General features: G+C 43.0%; 1 long non-coding RNA gene across 1 annotated transcript; it reads right to left on the bottom strand.

Annotated features, from left to right (window-relative positions):
• Nucleotides 1-2,939: 2,939 nt before the first annotated feature.
• On the bottom strand, nucleotides 2,940-4,444 carry LOC119341312. Its single transcript, XR_005165027.1, has 4 exons — nucleotides 4,044-4,444; nucleotides 3,904-3,939; nucleotides 3,171-3,300; nucleotides 2,940-3,065 (listed from the first exon to the last, which is right to left on the bottom strand). It is a non-coding gene; the product is annotated as an uncharacterized LOC119341312 (long non-coding RNA).
• Between the last annotated feature and the right edge of the window lie 3,907 nt (nucleotides 4,445-8,351).

The raw sequence follows: 8,351 nt of genomic DNA, 5'->3' as shown, positions 1-8,351 counted from the left end.
GTCACTGTAATGCATCTATCTATTTCGAAAAATGGTCACCAACCTAACTGGTGTTCTGAATTTCAGACAATCCTTAATCTATGCCATGGCAAGAGTCTAAGAGACAAGATCAGTCCAGTTCTGCGCATAGTGTTTTCTTAGAAAACCTCACCACAAGTAAAAAATTTTCAGGTTTGGTACTCTTAACGAGTTTCTTGGACTGTCCTGCCTCTGTATCTAAGAAAATGGCACAATGATGACAAAATATGTGCTAGCTCTCCGTGAAACCTTCCGTATAGGACAACAAAATGTCTTCATCTGAATTATTGCATTTGTCATACTAACTAACCACCCTCCAACCAAACGGACAAGGCGAATCAAAACGGCTTGTCGTCTACTAACCGCTCCGTATTAACTACAGTTAATTACTTGAAACATTGCTAGCCTCACTAGCATTTAGCTAAAAATAAGACTCGGCCCTTGTGGAAATTGTGATGATCCGGTGTTGTAAATCGCTTTGGCTGCATCCTCCTTCATTGCTGCATTTACAAGGTAGGTAGTAGAATTATTTTTTGATCCCTTCTTCGAGTGCCAGCCAAGAGCTTGGTTTTACAATTAGATGGAAGAAGTCATGTTCATCTGTCCATCCTTCCCCTGATCTTAACTTTTCAAGGTAAGTACAATATTCTTTGCATTGTCACCGTTTAGACACATCTCTTATCCTACTGGGACAGCATGTTGTCTGGCATTCTGTTTTCTCAAGTACAGTAGTAATGGTTTTTGCTCTTCCTGCCAAACCTGACATTCAAAATGCTGTATAAGTAGCTGAGCACAAATCATTACATAATTTTCTGCTGAATGTTGTCATATGTATTTGATTCCTAACTCAGTTACTAGATGTTTGACGACCATTAGTAGCAAAAATTATGGGGACGAAATGGTGTGCTTCACTCTTGTCTTGTACTCCCTTTTACTCCGCGTATTAGATTTTTGTCTAGTCAAACATTGCAATGTTTGACCAAATTTATATTAAAAAATATCAACATCTACAATACCAAATATATATACTATGAAGCTACATCTCATAACGAATCTAATAATATTGATTTGGCACTGTGAATGTTTGACTTTGGACAAAACTTATATGCAAACTAAAATGCACTGGAGGGAGTATTCCTCCAAGAATGGCTGGGATGGTAAGTAATGTCTTGTCTTATCTAAGAGTGATCTCAGACTTGTACTGAAAGAATGCGCTAATGCAGAATCACTGCGGCTGCTCTCTGTGAATGATAACCAGTTTGTAAGATATTTCAGAGACCATCTTGACATATTTGTCGTATTTATGTTAAATGATAATCACATATTGTCAGGTTTGTGGCAGTTTTGACAGCACATTCTTGTATCTTGAGCAGTTCAGAAGCTTACAAGGCAAGTGCACGAAATGTTGGGCGCATAATGGACGATTTGGAACATTGTCACCTACTGCCGGTGTGGGGCGCTGCCAGTCTCATGCCGGAATTGTGTGCCTGGGCCTGCCGCAACCATTTCAGCTGTGGCTGCTGCCAGGGACCCGTCACTGCATATTATGTTCCCGTCGCCTCCTCTTTCAGCTGCCAATTATGTCACATTCCAATACTCCTAGCCGTGGATCGTTTGCACTAAGACTAAATGGTTAACTTGTCACTTATTCACATATCGATACATCATGTATATTTGTATGTTAGATGGATCATATGAGTCTGTCAGTTTGATCAGTTGCTTTTATACTTCCGCACCTGTAACAATGTTGCCCATGAGCTTGCAAAGCTAGACACAATCTCTGAGTTTACATATTGATTCCAGGAAGTCACTGCTCCAAATTGTAATGTTACTCTGTTACCCAGATTCAGCAGGGCCAGTTTAATACTCCCTCTTATCAATTGAACTGCAAAAACATCTTATATTTTGTACAGAGGTAGTAGACCAAGTTCAAAACCCAAAAAACGAGTTGAGAAGCTCGTTTACAGAATTATATGTTATCACGACAAGGTTGAGCACTGAACGATTGGTGATACAACATTAATCGTTATTATACTAGAGAAAGGAACTAATATGTATCAAACTACAGGATTTTTTTAGGGCAAGCACAAAACTTTATTACAAAACAGTCTGGGCTACATCGCCTGATACAGCATCAGCTACAATGGCTGAAACATTATCATCAAACACAAGACCGTCTCCATCATGGAGATTTAAACCTAATTGCGCTGGAGAGTGGGCAGGCACATTTGCAACAAGCTTACAGTGAAGAAACTCACATGAGGTGAACCAGAGTTTGGCCTGTACTTTGATGTCTTCTATCGCCTGAGCTTCCTTGGAGAAATCAGGTGCATGCCTGTTTACTGCTTGCTCAACCAGCTGTGCTTCTGTCTCCACCATCATCCGCTGCTTGCAGTTCAGCAGCAAATGCATCATACACATTCAAGGCATGCCCAGCCCTGGCAGCCACAATTTGACCTTCTGAATCTCTGGCAATAACGCCCCAAGTTCCATGCTGCTAGCCAGGACATGGGGCCCATCCACATTAAACTTAATGATGTCCTGCCGCAGATGAACCCAATGGAGTATCAAACTACAGGATTGGCAAAATACAGAACCCGTGTACATCCAGTAATATCTGTTGTCATCTCGATAACAATGGCAATATCTGTTGTCCCATGCCATTCACATATCTCCATAAATCACTAAGTTAGAATTTAAGTTGCATGACAGACAACTTATAGGCCGATAGAAATGGATAGTAATAATTCGATCATACAAGCTTTTTACACATTAACCACAAAGCAATTGAATTATGCAAAAAACATAAGGACAAAAGTGGCTAAAGTCACGACAACACTTAGAGAACCTAATCTAAGAATGGTATAGAATGATAATTTCATTGAAGATCTCTTCTCATTTGCCAAAAATCCTCTTGCCGAAAGCTACCTTCCTCTCCAGCAGCTCCCATGGTGGCACTTGAGATTCGTGTTATTCTCGATGCCCAAGAATTGGGGATCAGGAATCTCCATTGGACGATCCTCAGCCACAATTTCTACATCAAATAACTAAATAACAGGAATAATATGTCAATAGAGTATCATTGAAATATGAATTTCCTGTTGGCAGAGATTGGAAAAAAATCAAAGAGAAGTTGATACAAAAGCAAATACCTCAGATTCTGAAAGGGACAAAGAGATGTCAACCCTTGTGAGTGAGAGAATGGGCTCTCCATCTTCCTTGCTGAAACCACTCCATGGGGGACATGTTGGATTGGAGGTTTACTGGTCGAGACCAAGGAATCTAAAGGAATTGGAATAGATCAAGCGATACTAGTGAGCCCAGACGAGTAAGACCAGTACTTGTGACTTAAGTCAATCTGCAATACATCGATCAAGTGTAGCATCTGATATCACTGGATCGAACAAACACAGTGCAAAATATATGATGTGATCAAGTACTTGATTAAAAGGAATAACTCTGGTACTGGACTTACACATACAACAAGAAAGAAGGCATCATGGCATGACTGGATCAGTGAATGGGAACTATAGGAAATCAAATGGCATGGTATTAAAATTACACAATGCATAACACATACACCATCAGTGCAGAACAATATAAACTGAACCTTTATGAGTGTTGAATAATTAGCAGTAAATAAGTAACTTCACATTCATTTGATGCTTTAGATAATCCAAAGTTCCCAACTATCAGAAACAAGCAGCTGATAGATATGTGTGGAGTTGCAATCAGCTACACAATTCAGCCAACTAGTGGTTTCCTTTCAAAGCTGTAGTACTGGGTTGGATGGTACTGTAATTACGATTGTTCAGAGTTCAGACATGCAATTCAATGCTAGACAAAAACCTACGAAGATTTGAAGATAAGATTCAACAAACTGACCTTTCTATCCAGCACAGCAGAAAACAATAAATCCCACTGCAAGAACGCACCACACACATCAACTTCCTTGCACTTGCAAAAAGAAAGGAATATGTAGATCTAAGGGGAAGATGTAAAGGATGGGGGGTACGTGGCCAGACCGTGAGGCGTCACCAGCGGAGCAAAAGACGGCGACGAGGCCACCCGAACCCTAGGGATGAGGCAGTACGGCGCCGACAGGACAGTGGCGCCCGTCTCCTCCGCCATGAGGTGGCGGCGCACCAGTATGTTCCTCTGCCGGATTCGTGGAGGACGAGGCGGCGCACCAATATGTTCTCCCGCCGATGCGGCGGCCTCCGTCCCCGGGGCCGCCGCCGCCGTTCTCGCCTAGGGTTCGCGGAGGCGTTCGAGCGGATTGAGCCACGGAGGAGAAGGTTGTGAGTGAGGCGGCCGCCGAGATACCGCAGATGAGGAGGGGGCGGCGTTCGACCTGGCTGGAGCAGGAGGACCTCCGATCTGGTGGGTAGCGACAATGGGGGATGGGGAGAGGAGCAGGAAATTTTGGGGGAGGGGCGGTTGCTACGGGCGGGATAAGATCGTGGGGGAGATTTTTGTATTTTTTTTGTTTTTTACCGAACGCCGGTGGCGCCATCAGCCAGCAAGGGTAGAAATTTTTGGAAAAAAACAGAGGGAAATAGTATTTTCGGCGTAAACGTGTGAAATGTTTTTAGGAAATTAGAGTTTTTTTTAGTGTGCTCGGACGACTATGATTGATACTTCTGGGCCCGGCCCGAGCGACCAAGATTGTTACTTGCGGGTCTGGAAGACTAAGATTGTTATTTCTGGACCAGGACGACTATGATTAGTATTTGCAGGGCCTGACGACTAAGATTGATACTTGTGGGCCCAGATGACTATGATTGATACTTGCAAAGCCGAATGACTATGATCAGTGGACTATGAGCTGTTTCTACGTCAGTAAATGGGAATGAGAGCTCCCTAGCCTCCCCTTATATACTCGAGGAGACTAGGGTTTTACAGAGAGAAACCAATCTAGGGTTGCCGCCGCACAACTTGGAGGTTAAGTTGGTTGCATGGTATAACACCGTCAGTAGGACCTCGGTTAGGTCTTCAACATTGGCAACTAGGTGGGTGGTTGGTGGGTCGAAAAATCCAACCAAGGTAAGTGTGTGATTGATGGTTTACAACCCATTAGTAATGTGGAGAGGATTTGTGTTCCATGGCTGCCTCCCACTCCGGAATTCCTCAAGATTAATGTTCATGCAAGTTTGGTGGAGGCTATTAGCGCAGCGAGCGTCGGGGTGGTTGTTAGAAATCATTCTGGAGAAGTTCTTGTTTCTTCTTGGGATTATATTGGTACTTGTCTTAGTGCTGAGGAAGCGGAACTTCGAGCAACCATCTCAGGCCTTTACATTGGTATCACTCTTCACAAGCCCATTTTTTTGGAAACTGACTGCTCTTTTGTGGCTCGGTTTTTGCAAATGATAACCTGGACAGGTCAAAACTTGTTGATTTGAAGAAGGAAGCGTTGAGTGTCTTCAAGATGATGAGTTCTTTAAAAATCACCAAGATTAACAGGAAGGCAAATATGGCAGCGCATGAGATTGCAAAATTTAGTTTTATAAATAGATCTGATGATATTCTTGTTAATAGTGTTCCGCCCTGTGTGGCAAGAGCTGTAACGGATGATTGTACGAACATTTGTGTCAATTAATTAATATATGGGTGGGGTTTTTCCAAAAAAAAAAAGAATCCCAACCTTCCCACATGACTCCCTCCAATCATAAACATAGGGCTGCTATTGCGAGCCTATGAATCCGATCTATCATCTCATTCAGAAAGGTTTTGTTGCAGGCCTCCTAATCCTGACCTCACATCAGAGTGCTAGGGGAAGTTTTCCTGAGATCCGATCTGAAATAGATCTGGGGTGTTCCTGCAAGGTCAGGACAGTTGTCGAGCACCCGAGCTGTGTCGTCGGATGGTTATCAAACCGGCCTAGATGGCCGGTCGAGTCAGTGAAGAGCATGTTGTTGCCGAAAACAAAGATCGGGCCTGGCATAAAGGTCATGCCAGAACCCATCTGCTCACCCATGTTGATCGCCATTTATTCGCGGTGGCTACGTAGCGAGACCTGCATGGGCTAGCAATGACGGAGTCGATTCTGCGAATCTCGGTAGGGGTCCTGAGCTAGTAGCCTAGATGCAATGATAAAATTGGATGCAGGTTTTACCCAGGTTCGGGATCTCTCGAAGAGATAATACACTATCTCCTGCCTTTTGATTGTATTGATTTGTGACGGAGTAGAGAGTACAGGTTTGTCCATCACGAGATTGTTGATGTCATCTATGAGCCCAACCCCCTAGTTTTTATAGTTACCATGGGGTCTAGGGTTATAGATAAGTCGACTATGTACGTGGTAGATCGTGGTGTAGACGACATCTAAGTCTTTTTAGGGGGGGGCAACTGACTCTATATTCAAATTGCCTTTCCGAAACACTGGCACTCACTTAATGGGCAGTAGGTCTCGAACCGGCTTGGCAGCATGATGGATGCGATGACTGTAGCATCATGTCACCTTGCCTCGCCATTGATCTATAGGCCACTTGGTGGCTTCTTTTTACCCTTTTTATTATGGCATGTTCGTGCTATTGCCGCAACAGATTTATTTTTAAATTTTTTGGCTATTGAACTAGTTGTATGGATTTGGTGGTTGTTTTATGTATAATAATAGTCTGGCAGAATACGAATTAATAGCCCTACGGTGAAGCCAATTCAAAGTAATAGTAAAAATCATTATAGTACAAATGTATACAGTTTTCTTTCAATAATTAGTGATAATCTTCAAGTTCCTTCAAGAATTCATAGTAATGGTCATACAGAAGGAGCCTCATGATTCTGAAAAAATTGTGGTTAATAGCTAAAATACAGTACGATCTTCAACAATTCAGAATTCAGCATAATAAGTACAATATCATTTTCCATGTGTCATCCTCTTTTCTTGGCAGACCTTCCTCTCTGATTCTTGGTCCTGCACACAACAAAAACTGAATCATTTCAGGCAAGAAGACATATTCAGCTACAGATCGAGAAAAAAATGATTTAATAGCTGAAGAATTCGTAAAATTATAAACCTGCAAAAGCACAATTGCCGAAGGTGGCCCCTTTCCGGTAACCAATGGAATCCGACATGAAACAATTTCCAAGATAAAACAACTGCATAATATAATATCCGTATTACCCAAGGGTTGTATATACATCTAAGCATACCAAGAACTAGTAGCATATCATGAATCCATAAGCCAAAACCAATACTGTATGTAAGACAGATAAAAATCGACAAAGAATAAAAGCACTGTAGTGGCCATGAAAATTCAGAATTGGGCTATATAAAACTACATGTGTCATTACAAATACTGTCTGTGTAGTTGTCTTGAGAATTCATATCTTACATAATTTGATGAGTAGGTATCCTGCGTAAAAACAAAAACAAGAGGCTGTCACTGCATAGCCAAGTCGTCAGTGTAAGCCTTCAAAGAAGAACCAAAATAAATTAATTAATTGGTGATATGCATGCTCAAGGTAAAGGGGGCACCAGGAAGATCTTAAACAGTACATTACAAACAACACCCTTTCCCTACAGTACACCTCCATTAAGCATATTCAGATGACACCGATTTGTATCTGCAATAGCACACAAGTGCATCCTTGTGGCATTATGAAGTCTTGCGTTGGGAATTTGCAGGGTTAGAAACGGTGTTTGCTGTACAATACAGTGATGCTCACTTTTGATTTGCTGTAGGAATTCTGCAGTATGACAACTTGCAATCAGCCATAGTATTTGATTCCGCTGGAGATCTCTCATTATCTACTTGCAATTAGCAATCGCTGCTCTATAGTACAAATTGCAAAATGAATGTTCAGTAGCCGTATGTACGTACCTTCGTCCCAGTCGAGGCCGGGCGAGGAGAGGTCGCTGAGGATGGCCTCCTCGGAATTCTTGGTGGACCGCTCGAGGTCGGTGTCCTCGATGCAGAGGTGTCCAGTCCGCAAGTTAGCGTCGTCCCCTCCAGGTCTTCGGCGGCAGCGGCGGCGGCGAGGAAGGATTGAGTGGGGGATCGGGCGGTGGGGGCAGGTCAGCTGATGCAGCGTCGGGGTCGACTTAGATTCGTCGGTGGCCACCAGGACAAGAGAGCAGCGCCGGCCACATGATAGCTGCGGCGGCTACCGCACGGGGAGGGGATTGCAGACGCGCTGGTGGGTTAGGGTTGACGGGGTTGATCGATCCAAGGACGGAACGACAGTTCAAAACAAAAAACGGAACGGACAAAGACAATAATACCCTTGACTAATTTAACTTAATAATTTTGATTACGTGTTTAAATCGACGGCCACAAAAAATCAGAGGCGGAGTTACATGAAGTTACAAGTCGTAACTCGCCAATCACCAT

The sequence above is a fragment of the Triticum dicoccoides genome, chromosome 7B (genome assembly GCF_002162155.2).
Source record: "Triticum dicoccoides isolate Atlit2015 ecotype Zavitan chromosome 7B, WEW_v2.0, whole genome shotgun sequence".
Taxonomy (NCBI): domain Eukaryota; kingdom Viridiplantae; phylum Streptophyta; class Magnoliopsida; order Poales; family Poaceae; genus Triticum; species Triticum dicoccoides.
This window is presented reverse-complemented; position numbering and strand designations above follow the sequence as displayed.